General features: G+C 42.1%; 1 protein-coding gene across 1 annotated transcript in view; it reads left to right on the top strand.

The window, feature by feature from the left end:
* Nucleotides 1-6808: 6808 nt before the first annotated feature.
* Nucleotides 6809-17062, top strand: part of tmem200b (transmembrane protein 200B) — a 28331-nt gene continuing 18077 nt past the window's right edge. Inside the window, exon 1 of the mRNA XM_047384581.1 lies at nt 6809-7295. The gene's annotated coding sequence lies outside the window, so the exon portion shown is untranslated. The remainder of the gene's footprint in view (nt 7296-17062) is intronic.

Genomic DNA, 17062 nt, shown 5'->3' with positions numbered 1-17062 from the left:
CAATTTCAGCAACTGGAAATTGTGTTCAGTAGTTTGTTTTGCCCCCATGTGGTTCTATGTATGCCTGACAATGTCTTAGCATGGTCCTTATGAGATGACCGATGATCCTCCCAGATCCTCACCAGGCCATCACTGAGCTCCTGGACAGTCTGAGGTGCAACCTGGTGGTGTCAGATGGGCCTAAATATGATGTTCTAAAGATGTTCTGTTGGATTAACTCAGGGGAGCATGAAGGCCACTCCATGGCATCAATTCCTTCTTCCTCTGGTAACTGCTTGCATACATTTGCCACACAAGACTGGGCATTATCATGCACCAGGAGGAACCCACAACGCACTGCACCAGTGTGTTGTGACTATGAATCTGAATATGTTATTTAATATTAATACTTTAATATTTTATCAAATAATATTTCGGTCTGTTAAGGGTTGTCCTGTGAATACCAGCCCAGTAAGGCAGTGATATTAGGACAAAATCGAAAAGAGTGAGCCAAGCTCTGACATTATAGAACAGCAAAACTCTGCACACACATGGAATGAATTCAAACAATTTCTTAAAATACAAGAATTTATTTACAAAAGTAAGTCAACTCAAACGTCAAACATATTTCAATCAACAAACTCTTCACTATGCTAAAACAATCCAACTAAACTACCAAACAGAAATAAAGAATAATGAAGACTAATGGGCTATATACAATATAAACAAGTTGATTAAAGATGATTGGAAATCATGACCAAAAAGAGTGATGCAACATTACCATGCAATGTTTATGTTTGAGAACTAAGGATTATCTTGAAGAATCTGGACGTGAAGTTAAGTTAGTCTTGGAACCAATTTAGTCAATAATCAGCATACCTTTAGACAACCATTCACAATGTAAGATCAGATAAAATATTATTTTAATAAAATAATATTTTAAAGAATGATCTGCTGAATAAAACCAACCTTCTGGATGACTAATTCTCAACAGTGTCTCATTAGCTGCCTTTATTTATTAAAATAATATTTAAAGAAATATTATTGAGGAAATAGTCAAATATTTAGGGAGTTATTTTGGAAAAGAACCAAATCTTTCTGGAGAAATGGGCTTGTGTATGCAAGCACATGTTCTTAGCTGTTAGCAGTTAAAGCTAACAAAAGAAGCTGATAGCTTAGCACCAGAATCCTTTAAAATACCAGGGTTAATAAAAGGGTTAAAATGCATAAGCGCGGACGGCACGTTATGATCAATCTTCTGTGTTTAAAATCACCCTTCAAGTAAAGTTTGTCTAAACTTTAAAAACACACAAACACAGAACACAAAACTGAGCATGTGTGCTGCAGATAGCCTGCTAGCACAAAGATAGCTGAGTTCAACACAAACAAAACCAAACTTCAGAAAATGAAAAACGTTTAGATCATTTCATCCTAAATATCTCTCACTCTGCCCAAACCCTAACCTCATATGAACCGTGCTGAGGAGGAGTTGTCCGGGCGACGACGAAGTTTGAAGAAGGCTCTGTGAACAAAGGGTTAGCTTCCAGCTAACCTCCGGAGCAGTGGCTGGGCGGCTCGCTCTGTCCGCTGACCACACTGCACGTTAACTGCCGTAACCACGGTGATGCGGTGCCGTTGTCCTTTCAGATCAGGAAACTGCTCCACTCGGCTTTGTAGAGATGGCGTTTCTGCTGGGAACTCTCTATAAGACAGCTTGATTTTGTAGCCCTCAGAGAGAAAAGTCAAGCCAGGCTTGTACCTTAATTATCCCGTTATGAATGAATCTACCGGATACACGAACAGTGATTCGTTTGTACTTGACTCAGTGCATATGATTGATGATCGTATGACACTCTCGGATCCAGTTGAAGAGTTATGTCTGTTTGCCAGCAAAGAGACATTAGCGCGCTTGGGTCTCTCTGTCCAGGTCCCTCTGTGACCCGCGTAGAAGAGATCGGACCATTGGAAAGGTGGGGCTTTTATACAGCCAGTGGCATCATAGGAAGTCCGCACAATTCTGGTGCGCTCTGTTAAATGCCATTTGAGCTTCACGATGCCGGGCAGTGAAGAAATGCTGAGCCCCAATTGCCAAAGCTTGAGCATCAATTCTAGAATTGCGCCGCTCAAGGTGGCAGCAGGTTGGAGTAGCTTTGTTACTTTTGATTCTGATTTATTCTTTTTTGGGAACTATTCCTCTTGTGGTGGATACAGTTGATTTTTTATTATATTTTTTTGGACAACTGTCTTCTCCGGTGTCAGATGCTGTGCAGCTTGGAGGATTTTTCCTAATATTTTCTTACAACCGGGAGCAGCTGATTAATATCTCAAAAGCTCAAATAATACTTCAACTACAACCCCAAATCCCTGATGAGTTGAAAAGGAGATGCCATGGATGCAGAGCAGGAGCTAAGAGAAGAGAGAGGAGATTGTCAGCGTTTCAACAGTTTGTCAGCGGCTCTACCAGAGAAAACAAAACATTGGATTTGTTTTATGCAAATGTCAAGGACTCATACATCTCTACAGCAAGACCTCCCCTTGGCAAATCACCATCTTGTTTTTCTCTGCTCGAAATATAAGCCCCTTGTTCAGAGGCAACCTGTAATAAAGAGGACTGTGAGAAAATGGTCACAGGAAGCTGAAGAAGCTCTGCAAGGTTGCTTTGAGGCTACAGACTGTACCAGCCACATGGAGAGGACATCAATGCCATGACTGAGTGTGTAACCGGCTATATAAACTTCTGTGTGGATAACATCATCCCCACCAGAACCGTGAGATGCTTCCCCAATAACAAACCTTGGATCACCAGTGACCTGAAGGACCTGCTTAACAAGAAAAAAAGAGCCTTCAGAGAGGGAGACAGAGAATTATTGAGAAGTATACAGAAGCAACTTAAAGTCAAGATAAGACACAGCAAGGAAGTGCACAAGAAGAAGCTGGAGAACAAGCTCCAGCAGAACAATATCAGAGATGTGTGGACAGGGATGAAGAAGATCACAGGCTTCAAGCAGAAGGATGATCAGCCTGGCCCAGAAGAAGTTTCCAGTGTTGTGGAAGACCTCCTGTCTTGTTCCGGTACCAAATAAAACTCACCCATCAGTCCTCAATGACTATAGACCTGTTGCCTTGACATCTCACATCATGAAGGTCCTAGAGAGACTCCTGTTGGCCCACCTGAGTAAGCAAACAGTAAACCATCAGGACCCCCTTCAGTTTGCTTATCGCTGTGGAGTTGGAGTTGAAGATGTCATCATACACCTGCTTCAACAAACCCACTGTCATCTGGACAAAATCAAAGAACATGATCCTTGCAGGATCATGTTCTTTGATTTCTCCAGTGCATTTAATACAATCCAACCTGATTTGCTTTTTAGAAACTCCAGAAGACTCAGGTGGAGGCCACAACAATCTCCTGGATCAAAGACTACCTGACAAACAGACCACAGTTTGTGAGACTGAAGGGTTGTGAGTCTAACCAGGTAGTCAGCAGCACAGGAGCACCATAGGGGACTGTACTCTGACCATTCCTTTTTACTCTGTACACCTCAGACTTCCAGTACAAGACAGACTCCTGTCATCTGCAGAAATACTCTGATGATTCTGCAGTCTTGGGGTGGATCAGAGATGGACAAGAAGCTGAGTACAGGAAGGTGGTGGACCGCTTTGTGGCATGGAGTGGAAACAATCATCTCATTTTGAACGTGACTAAAACAAAGGAGATGATTGAAGATTTTAAGAGAAACAGGAATAAGTCAAAAACTATTTCTATTATGGGAGAAGATGTGGAGGTGGTGGAGGAGTATAAATACCTCAGTGTTCACCTGGACAACAGACTAGAGTGGAGATGCAACTGTGAAGCCATCTACAAGAAGGGACAGAGCAGACTGTACTTCTTGAGGAAGCTTAGGTCCTTTGGTGTTTGCAGCAAGATGCTGCATATCTTCTATAAGTCTGTTGTGGAAAGTGTGATCTCTTCTGCCATCATCTGCTGGGGAAGCAGCATCAGAGCCAGGGACTTAAAAAAGCTCAACAAGCTGATAAAAAAGGCTGGCTCTGTTCTGGGGACTCCTCTGGAACCTCTGGAAATAATTGTGGAAAGATGGATTCTTCATAAAATGAAGAACATTATGGAGAACCCTGAGCATCCTCTTCATGAGACTGTCCTACAACATACAGGTCCTTCTCAAAATATTAGCATATTGTGATAAAGTTCATTATTTTCCATAATGTAATGATGAAAATTTAACATTCATATATTTTAGATTCATTGCACACTAACTGAAATATTTCAGGTCTTTTATTGTCTTAATACGGATGATTGTGGCATACAGCTCATGAAAACCCAAAATTCCTATCTCACAGAATTAGCATATTTCATCCGACCAATAAAAGAAAAGTGTTTTTAATACAAAAAACGTCAACCTTCAAATAATCATGTACAGTTATGCACTCAATACTTGGTCGGGAATCCTTTGGCAGAAATGACTGCTTCAATGTGGCGTGGCATGGAGGCAATCAGCCTGTGGCACTGCTGAGGTCTTATGGAGGCCCAGCATGCTTCGATAGCGGCCTTTAGCTCATCCAGAGTGTTGGGTCTTGAGTCTCTCAACGTTCTCTTCACAATATCCCACAGATTCTCTATGGGGTTCAGGTCAGGAGAGTTGGCAAGCCAATTGAGCACAGTGATACCATGGTCAGTAAACCATTTACCAGTGGTTTTGACACTGTGAGCAGGTGCCTGGTCGTGCTGAAAAATGAAATCTTCATCTCCATAAAGCTTTTCAGCAGATGGAAGCATAAAGTGCTCCAAAATCTCCTGATATCTAGCTGCATGGACCCTGCCCTTGATAAAACACAGTGGACCAACACTAGCAGCTGACACGGCAACCAGACCATCACTGACAGTGGGTACTTGACACTGGACTTCTGGCATTTTGGCATTTCCTTCTCCCCAGTCTTCCTCCAGACTCTGGCACCTTGATTTCCGAATGACATGCAGAATTTGCTTTCATCCGAAAAAAGTACTTTGGACCACTGAGCAACAGTCCAGTGCTGCTTCTCTGTAGCCCAGGTCTGGGGAATGTGGCACCTGTAGCCCATTTCCTGCACACGCCTGTGCACGGTGGCTCTGGATGTTTCTACTCCAGACTCAGTCCACTGCTTCCGCAGGTCCCCCAAGGTCTGGAATTGGCCCTTCTCCACAATCTTCCTCAGGGTCCGGTCACCTCTTCTCGTTGTGCAGCGTTTTCTGCCACACTTTTTCCTTCACACAGACTTCCCACTGAGGTGCCTTGACACAGCACTCTGGGAACAGCCTATTCGTTCAGAAATTTCTTTCTGTGTCTTTCCGTCTTGCTTGAAGGTGTCAACAGTGGTCTTCTGGACAGCAGTCAGGTCGGCAGTCTTACCCATGATTGGGGTTTTGAGTGATGAACCAGGCTGGGAGTTTTAAAGGCCTCAGGAATCTTTTGCAGGTGTTTAGAGTTAACTCGTTGATTCAGATGATTAGGTTCATAGCTCGTTTAGAGACCCTTTTAATGATACGCTAATTTTTTGAGATAGGAATTTTGGGTTTTCATGAGCTGTATGCCAAAATCATCCGTATTAAGACAATAAAAGACCTGAAATATTTCAGTTAGTGTGCAATGAATCTAAAATATATGAATGTTAAATTTTCATCATTACATTATGGAAAATAATGAACTTTATCACAATATGCTAATATTTTGAGAAGGACCTGTACAGTGTCTTCAGTCAGAGGCTTCTTCAGATCTGCTGTAAGACAGAGCGCTACAGGAGATCCTTCCTGCCCTGCAGCTAACAGCATCTACAACGGCTCTTTGAAGAAACCCTCATAATGATCTACAACAACATTTAATTTCCCTTTGGGATTAATAAAGTATTTTTAATTGAATTGAATTGAATTGAATTGAACTGAATCAGTCGGTTGCCTTATTTCTAGGCTGGTGCTAGGAAGGTGTGCACAAGTCTCCCTAATCCAGACAACATGCAAATAACTTTAATGTTCTTCTTAGGGCCATACTAAAAGACAGAAAATTATATAAAAAAAATAGCATTACAGGCAACAACACAAGCAAAAGTATTTCTTAGCATGGGTTCCCAATAAATAAATGCACTCAATGGTTGAATTTTGAATTTAAAGTTCTTTCACACATATTAAGCAGGGATTCCAATAAATGTAAATGGGGCCAACACTGGGATCAGTCGCACTCTAAAATAAAGATTGTGAATCCACCTGAAAAAATGTTTGAACTGTGTGGCTTTGTTTCATTGTCATGTTGATGATAAAGTTATTGTTCAGTAATCAAATCTGCAAAATGCCTTAATTCATATTTAAAATAAGATAAATTATAAATTTCTTATCAGTTAATTAATGAGCAAAGGTTTGGTGTTTTACAGTAGAAATCCCGCAAAAATGTATTCTTATCTTCATTGCTGTCATGAACAACTGATACCTGACCTATTAACACTTATTGTATACATCTTAAGATATTCTTTCCTCATAAAGCAAGCAACCACGAACTAACCAATAATCATCGGCCACATCATCTTCACAAGTTAATAATGATTACGTCCCTAATTTACTAATTAATTCCTATGTAACTAAGCACATTTTGTGGCTCCCATTGAACCACATAACTTTGATATTTAACCGTTTTTGGAAGAAAATCAATAACATTTCTGGGAGATGCTGCTTTAAGAACATTAGCAGCATTGCTGTAGTTGAGTAATGCCGCAGACCTTATTTTGAAAATGATGTGCACTGAGACAGTAATGTTGGTGGTTTGGCTGAGCCAGATCACGGAGGCAACGGCCGCAGGCACTGAGCGGAACGGGAGGGGCCGATCTCTGTGGGGTACAACGAGTTGGCAGACACGGTGCTTTGTCCTTTTTTAGTCTCATACTGCTGAGGATGTATTGGAATCTGGACAAGGGTTGGGTAGCCTAATAATTGTTTATTTCCAAATTTGGGATGGATTCAACAAACTAGAACAGGTTTCAACAGATCTGAGAGAAGCAAACAAGTTTTCACAAGTGATTGGCTTCTAAATGCATAAATGTGCGCCCGTGTCTTGGCTGCAGAATTTACTGAAGAGAGGTTCCTCTTCTGTATAGGAAGCAAGTAGTCAGAGCTGCAATCAGATCAACTCGCTTATTGCTGGCGATTACGCCTCAGAAGTGACGGTGTGCGGTGAGCTGCTGGATGCAGAAGTATGGGAATGCTGCAGCTCAGACAGACTGACATATTCTGCTCAGTCTCAAGGCAGGATCAGAGGAGGTATCCTAGCACGGCTGAGGTAAAGACAAAACTATTTTCTACTTTCAAAAAATAAACTGCATACGAGTTTTCATCATGATTTTTACGCATTTAGACGGTTCATACTGTCTCTGTCTGGTGTTAGGCAAATTGACGTGTGAGGCTTTTGCTTACCACACAATTGAATATAAGCCTAATACTACGTTTTACTGGCGCATTCCACGCCCAGGAAGGTCATCAGATAACGGGCTCTCCATAAACATTTATTCTCATCACGTGACACAACTTGTGGCTTTCTTGGAGCGAACCGGTTTATAACCACCTTCCTCCGCTGGAGGGAAAACAGCAAATGATGAAGATGAACATGGGTCCCAGACACATTGAATTCTGCCTCCCGCAGGTATAACAATCGAGGTCAAGTGTCTTGAAAGCTGTCGGGTGCGACCATCACGCATGGTAATTCTTTAAATCATAAAGTTGTGTCTTAGCAGATAAACAATGTCAGATGTGAAAGAGCTCTTCTTATTAACCCTGCTCCAGCAGACATGTTTGTGATGCTACAGTCAGAATGTAAGCGCATATGTCATGGCACCACTAAAAGAATGATTCCGTGAATATCAATGATATTCTTTTCTTTTAAGAGAAATGTTGAACATCAAATCGCACCTTTAATAATTTAAATGAAAATTTCCATGACGCATTAAATCAGTTAATTGATTTTGGTAATCAGTATGAATAAACACCAGTGCCAAATATGTAATTAGTGTAATGAAACAGATATTCTCCATGGTGTTGATATAGGCACTGGCCACTGCTAAAAATCCAAATCACATAAACCTAAGACCTTATTGGAACTCTTCAAACAATACAAAACAATGCATTATATAAATCACAAACTAATTAAACATCCTATCCATCAATGTTTTGATATTAATGTATTAATGGATTAGTGACAGCATTGGTAATTGCATTAGCTTTTTTATGCTCAGTTGTGTCCCATTATGTGTTGTTCTTTACCAGGGATTATCACTGCTGAAAAAAATTACAGTAACCTCAAGTCCAAGGTCAACAAGGTAAAAAACAAAACAAAAAAATTGAGTTCTGTGGTGGTTATTAACCAATTGGCGTGAGATGGAAAAACACCTGGAAAGAAATTAACCACAGCAAAGACAAGAAAAAAGGGATTTAATTTCATCTAAACATTTATTTACAGTTACTAAGTAAACAGAACTGAAACCCTGAAAGGCAAGTGACAAAAACAAATCTAGTTTAAAGTATTTCTAAGTAAATTTTGTTCTGTTCTGCCCTGAAAGGCAAGTGAGAAAAAAAATTATTTGAGGGTCATTTTTGTTTGTTCTAGTAATATTTTGCTCCGCCACTGGAGGCACTGGAATAAAACCACCAGACTAACAGCTGTATTGTTCAAATAGATAGTCTTGGGTTTCCAAGAACAGGTGTCCCATTTTCTGAGATTGTTTTGTTGTAAAGTAAAACCCAATATCGTAAAAGCGCATAAATACAGTAGCGTATTTGTTGGTGGATGTTCATAACTGTTACTGTAAAAATAAAGTTGATGTGGTCTGGCTATTGTTCTCTGAATATAACATGACAAACCCACAAGTCTAATGGTTTTTTACAATAGGTGTAAGTTGATTGTCTTGTTAAAGACACAAATCTTGTACGAGCACGTTTCTTTGACATTGAGTAGAAATGTCAAGCAAATGGTAAATGGACTGAACTTATATAGCGCATTTCCAGTCATGCAGACCACTCAAAGCGCTTTACACTAGAGCCACCCAATCGCACTCACATTCATACACCGATACGCAGATCAGCAGGCAACTTGAGGTTAAGTGCCTTGCCCAGGGACATATGGCAGGAGGAAGCTGGAGTCGAACCCACAACCTTCTGATTGCAAGATGACTACTCTTCCTACTGAGCCAAGGTCACCATGACTGAATATTTCTTTTTAAGACATCTATAACTCAAGTGACATAAAGGTGGCGAAAAGTATGGAGGGAGCCTTGGTTAAATTCAAATGGATATACTGGTTAACTCAATTAGATATATTTGAAAGAAGAGTTTTAAAAATAAATCCAATAAATTCAATTTTTTGCTACCTGCATCTGACCTCAGTTATTATATGATAACTGAATGAATTGGCGAATAAGGTAACTACAAGACCTTTATGAACACAAACCTAATCTCTTTTAAGAATTATTATTATTAGGCATGAGCAGCAAAAGCCTATTGAGCGCTGCGAAGGTATTAGAATGTTTCTTCTTCTTCTCCAAAATAGTCTTTTTTGGAGGCGTAAACATATTCAAAAACTTAGCAAACTTCACAGAAAATTGTCCCCTTAAGTGAAATTTTGGGCCATAGGCGAAGTGCAACTTCACGGAGTAGTCATATGTTTGCCTCTAATTTTTACCTGTATTGCCTGATCTGAACAAAATTCAATATGAATAATCTTCACTGAATCCATAAGCAGGAAAAGTTTAAATCCTTTTTTTCCATTCAGTTTTTTACCAACCTCTGGCTTTACAACTGCATGATTCATTTACAATAACTACTAAACACTGATAAAGACACTTATATTTTTATTATCATCAGGTAAACTCAACACATAACCACAGAAAATATTTTGTAGAAATGTTATTTATGAAAAAAAAAAAAATTATTATCAGTCCAGAAGTACAGGGAATTGATACCTTGTGTAATCAGTAGGAAAGGAGGGTAAAGAGGATCACAGAGCTTCTGGGAAACTCCATCCAAACCTGGAACTATGGTCTAACCTCCCACAGAGCTGTCAACATAAAACTATAAAAAGATTTAAAATAATAAAGAGTTCATACTTCACTAAGTTACGTTTACATAAAAAGGCAATCTTGGGGAAATGTGTATTTGTTTATGAACAAGAAAAAATTTAAAGTGCTCTGATCATTGGTACTGCATTAAAACATTTGTCTTACAAAACTGCGGCGAAACAATTTATAATTAATGCCAACAATAACTTAAAATATTACATATATATTTCCAGTAAAAAATTTTCCATTTTATTTTTTGGTTCTTGCAGGTATTTACCACATACCTACTAAACGCTTTATATTCTCTTTCAGCCACTACAAAGAGATAATAGGTAGTGGGAAATCCCAGAGTGCCAGGCTGATATCAGACAGTGGTTTGTAGGGAAGTCCCAGTCCAACCACTTGGTTAGCTTAGCTTAGCAGACCAGCCTCTAAGCAGAGCTCCACTGCTCCAAAAACTGAATAAACATTTCAATGTAGGCTCTTTCTTGATGAACTGACTGCACAGGTTTGAGGTCTACTTTCAAGCTAAAAACATAAAAATAAAAATATTTTTTGTGTTAAATGAATGGCAGAGAAATCATTAATTTATATCTTAACCACCGTTACTACAGCTGCTGGTGCCATGCCTGCATGCACACATCCCCACCCCTTTAATACTTGGGAAAGCTGAAAAGATCTACTCCAGACCAGAACCATTTACCCGTGAAAGTAAAGCCCCTGGAAAGGGATTACCCAGGGACATTTGTCTCGAAACGCACTGTGGGCTTTTAAAATCTTGGGGCTTTTCACAAGCAATGGAAAAGAGGCTATTAAAGGACCAAAGCGTCCTTGAGCAATGCAGACTGCTCTGTATCTTCTTTTATATAGCGTTGTTGTTATGTCTTCAGTTCAGTCTGTTATATAGGTCAATATCAAAATATTCATACTCCTCCACCTCCTTCACCTGTTCCCCCATGATGGAAAAAGCTATGATTTCTTGTTAGCTAGTTAAAAATACATTCAAAGAATCCCTTGATTTAATACCAGAAACTATATGGAAACATAGTGACATTAAACAAGAGGCCAAATTGTCACAGGTTAGTCAAGTTCTGTTAGAATTGTTGGTTACATATTGCAACCTCAGATTCTATGAGTATAGGTGCAGGCCTTTAGGGCTTTGCTAGTGGGTTTATCCCTCAGGCGCGTGAGCACTGAAAACTTTAGTTTACGCCCATCTGCTGGATGGGCCTCAAGCTGGTCTGTATAAATTGTCCTCAGACAGAGTAATCGGCTCCCAAATATTGTATTTTCTTCAATTCAGTTTTATTTATATACCGTCAATTCACAACACATGTCTCAAGGCACTCAATTCAATAGAATCATACAGATTTCAAGATAGGTACATACTTTCCAAATAATCCTAACTATCAAACAGTGCAGTAAAATTCAGTTTATTTTTTAAACTGATAAAAAGTATTTCAATCTAGGGAATCAGAAAACCTTTATTGCCAAGTACGTTTTTGGACATACAAGGAATTTGTTTTGGCGTAGTCGATGCAATACAGTACTCAAATTAAACAGTATAAATATAGCTACAATATAAATATAAATATATGTGCACAGTTTTAAGTGAGCGAGAGTAAAATGTAGAGCAGTATGTAGAGCAGTATAAGATGCGAGAGCGGTACAACAGTGCAGGTGATCAGTGTGCAAGTATGGCTGTGCAAGTAAAGCAGAAGTCCAAGCTGAGCGTTAATGTAACGCATAGAGTTGCAAGTGTCCTGTCAGCAAAAAAGGGGGGGTGTGGGGGAAAGGGAGAGTGTCAGGGTGGTTTCCGGGCTTTGTTAACAAGGCTGGTGACAGATGGGAAAAAACTGTTCTTGTGGCGTGAGGTTTTGGTCCAGATGGACCGCAGCCTCCTGCCAGAGGGGAGAGTCTCAAAGAGTCTGTGACCGGGGTGGGAGGGATCAGCCAGAATCTTCCCTGCCTGCTTCAGGGTCCTGGAAGTGTACAGTTCCTGGAGCGACAGTAGACTGCAGCCAATCACCTTCTCAGCAGACTAAATGACATGCTGCAGCCTGCCCTTCTCCTTGGTTGTAGCAGCAGCGTACCAGATGGTGATGGAGGAGGTGAGGATGGACTCAATGATGGCTGTGTAGAAGTGCACCATCATAGTCTTTGGCAGGTTCTTCAGCTGCCGCAGGAAGAACATCCTCTGCTGGGCTTTCTTGATAAGGGAGCTGATGTTTGGCTCCCACTTTAGGTCCTTGGAGATGATGGTTCCCAGGAAGCAGAAAGATTCCATAGTGTCAATTGTGGAGTCACCGAGGGTGATGGGGGCAGGTGGGGCCGGGTTCTGCCTGAAGTCCACAACCATCTCCACTGTCTTTAGAGCATTGAGCTCAAGGTTGTTCTGGCTGCACCAGTCCAACAGATGGTCCACCTCCCATCTGTACGCGGACTCACCATCAGAGATGAGTCCGATCAGAGTGGTGTCGTCCATAAACTTCAGAAGCTTGACAGACTGGTGACTGGAGGTGCAGCTGTTGGTGTACAGGGAGAAGAGCAGAGGAGAGAAAACACAGCCATGGGGGGAACCGGTGCTGATGGTCAGGGAGTCAGAGACATGCTTCCCCAGGCTCACACGCTGCTTCCTGTCAGACAGGAAGTCAGTGATCCACCTGCAGGTGGAGTCGGGCACACTCAGCTGGGAGAGCTTCTCCTGAAGCAGAGCTGGGATGATGGTGTTGAGGGCAGAGCTGAAATCCACAAACAAGATCCTGGCGTAGGTTCCTGTGGAGTCCAGGTGCCGGAGGATGAAGTGAAGGGCTAGGTTGACTGCATCATCTAGAGACCTGTTGGCTCTGTAGGCAAACTACAGGGGTCCAGGAAGGGGTCGGTGATGTCTTTTAGATGTGAGAGCACAAGGCACTCAAAGGACTTCATCACCACAGAGGTCTGAAGTCATTAAGCCTTGTGGTCCTTGGCTTCTTGGGAACAGGGACGATGATGGAGGACTTGAAGCAGGCTGGCACATGTCTCCAGTGAGGTGTTAAAAATGTCTGTGAAGACTGGAGACAGCTGATCAGCCCAGTGCTTCAGGCTGGCTGGTGAGACAGAATCCGGTCCAGCTGCTTTCCAGGGGTTCTGTCTCCTGAAGAGTTTTTTGACGTCCCTCTCCTGGATGGAAAGAGCCGACCCCGGCGTGGGTAGAGGGCTGGTGGGGGGGAACTTCAGGGTGGGGGTTGGAGGTGCCCAGGCCCCTCTTGAGGTTGGGGAGGTGGGGGTGGTGGATTGTGGCTACAGCTGTTGGGGGGTGTCGTGGGGGATGCTTGCAGGACTGTCCCTTTGTCTTTCAAAGCGGCAGTAGAACTCGTCCAGGTCGTCGACGAGGCGTCGGTCGTTGATGGAGTGGGGGGCTTTCGGCTTGTCGTTGGTGATCTGCCTGAGCCCTTTCCAGACAGATGCACAGTTGTTGGCTGAGAACTGGTTTTGGAGCTTCTCAGAGTACAGTCGTTTGGCCTCTTTCACTGCCTTGCCAAACTTGTACTTCACCTCTCTGTATATGTCTTTGTCCCCACTTTGTCCCCCTCTTCCTTATCCAGTCTTAACCTTCTGAGTTTGGCTGTGAACCAGGGTTTGTCATTGTTATAATTCACCCTGGTGCATGATGGTATACAGCTGTCCTCATAGAAGCTGATGTAGGAAGTCACAGCCTCTGTGTCCTCGTCCAGACTGTTGGTAGTAGTCCTGAACACATCCCAGTCTGTACAGCCTAAACACGCCTGGAAATTCTCCACAGCCTCACTGCTCCACTTCCTTGACGTCCTCACAACAAGTTTGCAGAGCTTTAGTTTCTGCCTGTATGCAGGAATCAGGTGGACCATGATGTGGTCGGATTGGCCCCGTGCAGCACGTCGGACGGCGTGATAAGCGTTTCTGATGGTGGTGTAACAGTGATCCAGAATGTTTTCCTCTCTGGTCGGACATTTAGTAAACTGTCTATATTTGGGGAGTTCGTGGGTGAGATTACCTTTGTTAAAGTCTCCAGCGATGATAACTAAGGAGTCCGGGTTGGTCAGCTCCACACTCATTATCTGGTCGGCGAGCACGCGCTGTGCGACCTGCACGTTAGCTTGTGGCGGGATGTAAACACCGACCAGGATGAACGAAGCAAACTCACGGGGGGAATAGAAAGGCTTACAGTTTATGATGAAAGATTCCAGGTCTGGAGAGCAGTGCTGCTGAATCACTGTCATGTCATTGCACCAACCACTGTTGAGGTAGAAACAGATTCCTCCACCTTTCGCTTTGCCAAAGAGTTCCGTGTCTCTGTCCGCTCTGTAGAGCTCGAATCTTGCCAGCTGCAGCGCAGAGTCCAGTATTAATCCACACAGCCACGTCTCCGTGAAGCACAAAACTGCCGATGAATAAAAGTCCCTGTTTTTCCCCAACAGCAGTTGTAGTTCCTCAATTTTGTTGGGAAGTGAGCGCACGTTAGAGAGAAATATTCCATGTAATGGTGTTCGTAGTCCACGCTGGCAAAGACGTACCAGCACCCTAGCCCGTTTCCCTCTGTTCCGGCGTTACACCGCGTGAGCAAAGGTGAGCGCACCTTTGACCAGGATGTCCAAAAATTCCAGAGCAGTGGGCAGAAAAGTCGGAAATAACTCCTCTGGTGTAGTAGCCCTGATGTTCATGAGTTCTTCTCTGGTGAGAGAGCTCCGGGTACCATCACAGAAGACCGTTTTAAAGCAAAAAACAAAACAAAACAATGCGCACCAACACGCCGAGGCGACCATCTGCGGCGCTATCCTGGGATCACCCAGCAGATTGCATCCAGTCAATGACTTGCAGCATTCACTTCTCCTAGATGAGCATGTAGCGACAGTGGGCAGTTGCTTGCATTGACTTTGTAGCAATCTGTCATATTGAGCATCCATGTAGCGACAGTGGAGAAGAACACTCCCTTAACAGGAAGCAACTTCCAGGAGAACCAGGCTCAGTGTGAGCAGCCATCTGTCACGACCCACTGGGGTTTGAGAGAACAGAGCAGAGACAAAAAGAACACAGGAGCACTTATCCAAGAGTACTTTCTTTGTGAAAGAAAAGTAAAACATTACAGAAAGGAGTAGGTCCTTTAGTGGCATCATCTAGAAGAGCTAAGCAAATGAACTCTGAGCCAGTTTTTAAGTCTTTATGAAAGAGAGCAAATGTCACTGTAGAAGCTCAGCCAGTAGCTATGTCTAGAAGAGACAGGATTAAACACTGAAAGACAGGTCCAAGTGTATCATCTTTAGAAGGAGAGCATTAAGTTGCTGGCAGCAGCAGCTCAGCTGATGGCCCCCTCCAGGAAGGTCTCAGGGCTAAACACAGAGCCAGGCCAGATGTAGTTTCTAGGAAGAGAAAAATAACAGAGGCCATAAAGTTAAAAGATTAAATTACAGCAAATAACACAGAACTGCTTTTAAAATATTTTTTATATGGTGATCAATATGGGGCATATTTACCAGGCTTTGTTTTTGAAAAATGTGTAAATGAATATCTTTCAGGAAGTATCATTGTAAATCTTTGAAGACGCTTGTTGGACCACTTGTTTGCTGAATATTGGACCATTTGCAAGTTGCTGGATGCCACCAGGCGTCCTGACGTTTTCGGCCATTTTGTACCCAGGACAGTCCGTTCCTACAGATCCCGTTGGACATTGCGACTGATATGACGGGGCGCCCCAAGTCTGACGTCACAGGATGCTATATAGGAAGGCGCCCATTTTGAACACTTCAGCTGGAGACCGTGACACGGAGGACGAAGATTGACCGCTTTTCCTGAAGTTAACTGTGGACACACAGTAACTTCCAACTTCCACCTCATTCTCGCTCAACCCCGCTCAGAAGGGAGACAACGACAAGTAAAACCCATCCTTTATTTTATTTCTTTCTTAGAAAGTCTGGGCAGGGTACAGGAGGTTTTAGTGCGATGAGATTCGCTATTTAATCTAATGTGTCCTGAATGATATGTGCATGTAACCTTTTTATTGAAACTTCAATGTGCCGTGTTGGAGGTCTGAAAGCCGCTTTGTGTGTGTTTTGCGGGGTTGTTGAACACCTGAGAGCAAGCGCAGGTGCGCTGTGAGACTGGACTGTTAAAATAACCTCATGGTGAAATTCCCCATTTTCTTTGTCTTCAACCTTACTGCTTGCTAGCTTGCCACCAAAAGTTTTATAACCCTTTGTCTGCTCACCTCCGAGTTGGGGGAAGTTTTATGACTGAGTATAACTGAGTTACAGTTGGAGCTGCGCCCCCAACTCCACTCACCACCACACCCCTTTGTCATATTATCATTTTTGCCATATCTACTGGTTTGATCCCATACTGCTGTTTTGCTTTATTTTGTTTAGTTAGATATTTTACCCCTTTTGAGTAGAACTTTGCATGTTTGAGTAGGTGAAGATTATTAAATCGGAAGAGAGAGTGTATCAGGGCCGTGATTTAATAAATATTCACATAGATGGTAACAGAAGGCGTTCTGTGTTTATTTTGTGCAAGAGTGATTCGTCAGTCAAGATAAGGTTGAAGTTCCACACGTTTCGGCAGAAACGGTCGATTAATCAGTGACATCTCTGGTAATAGTTATCAATTATTACTGAGTATTTAACGGTTGTAATTATCAGAGGCGTTGAGCCACAATTACAACACCAGAAGACATCTCTGGTCTCGATTCATAAATGAGGATTTTGGTTAAGAAATTAATTTTGTCAAATTATGATTTTTAATTATAATTATTGATAAAGATTAATTAATCATTAATCATAATTACAACATGCTAATTTAACATTGAAGTTCAAATATGTTAACTCTGGTTAGAATTGGAAAACAGAGTCATGCTTTTATTTAAACATGAATGCCATAATACTTAGTACTCTGGCAAACTGAAGTATTCTCCCAGTTAAAGTCAGGATACAGTAAACTATGCCTACTAACAGCACCATTCACTACTAAATCCACGATGCCCCAAACT

This window comes from Girardinichthys multiradiatus, chromosome 13 (genome assembly GCF_021462225.1).
Source record: "Girardinichthys multiradiatus isolate DD_20200921_A chromosome 13, DD_fGirMul_XY1, whole genome shotgun sequence".
NCBI classification, from domain to species: Eukaryota; Metazoa; Chordata; class Actinopteri; order Cyprinodontiformes; family Goodeidae; genus Girardinichthys; species Girardinichthys multiradiatus.
This window is presented reverse-complemented; position numbering and strand designations above follow the sequence as displayed.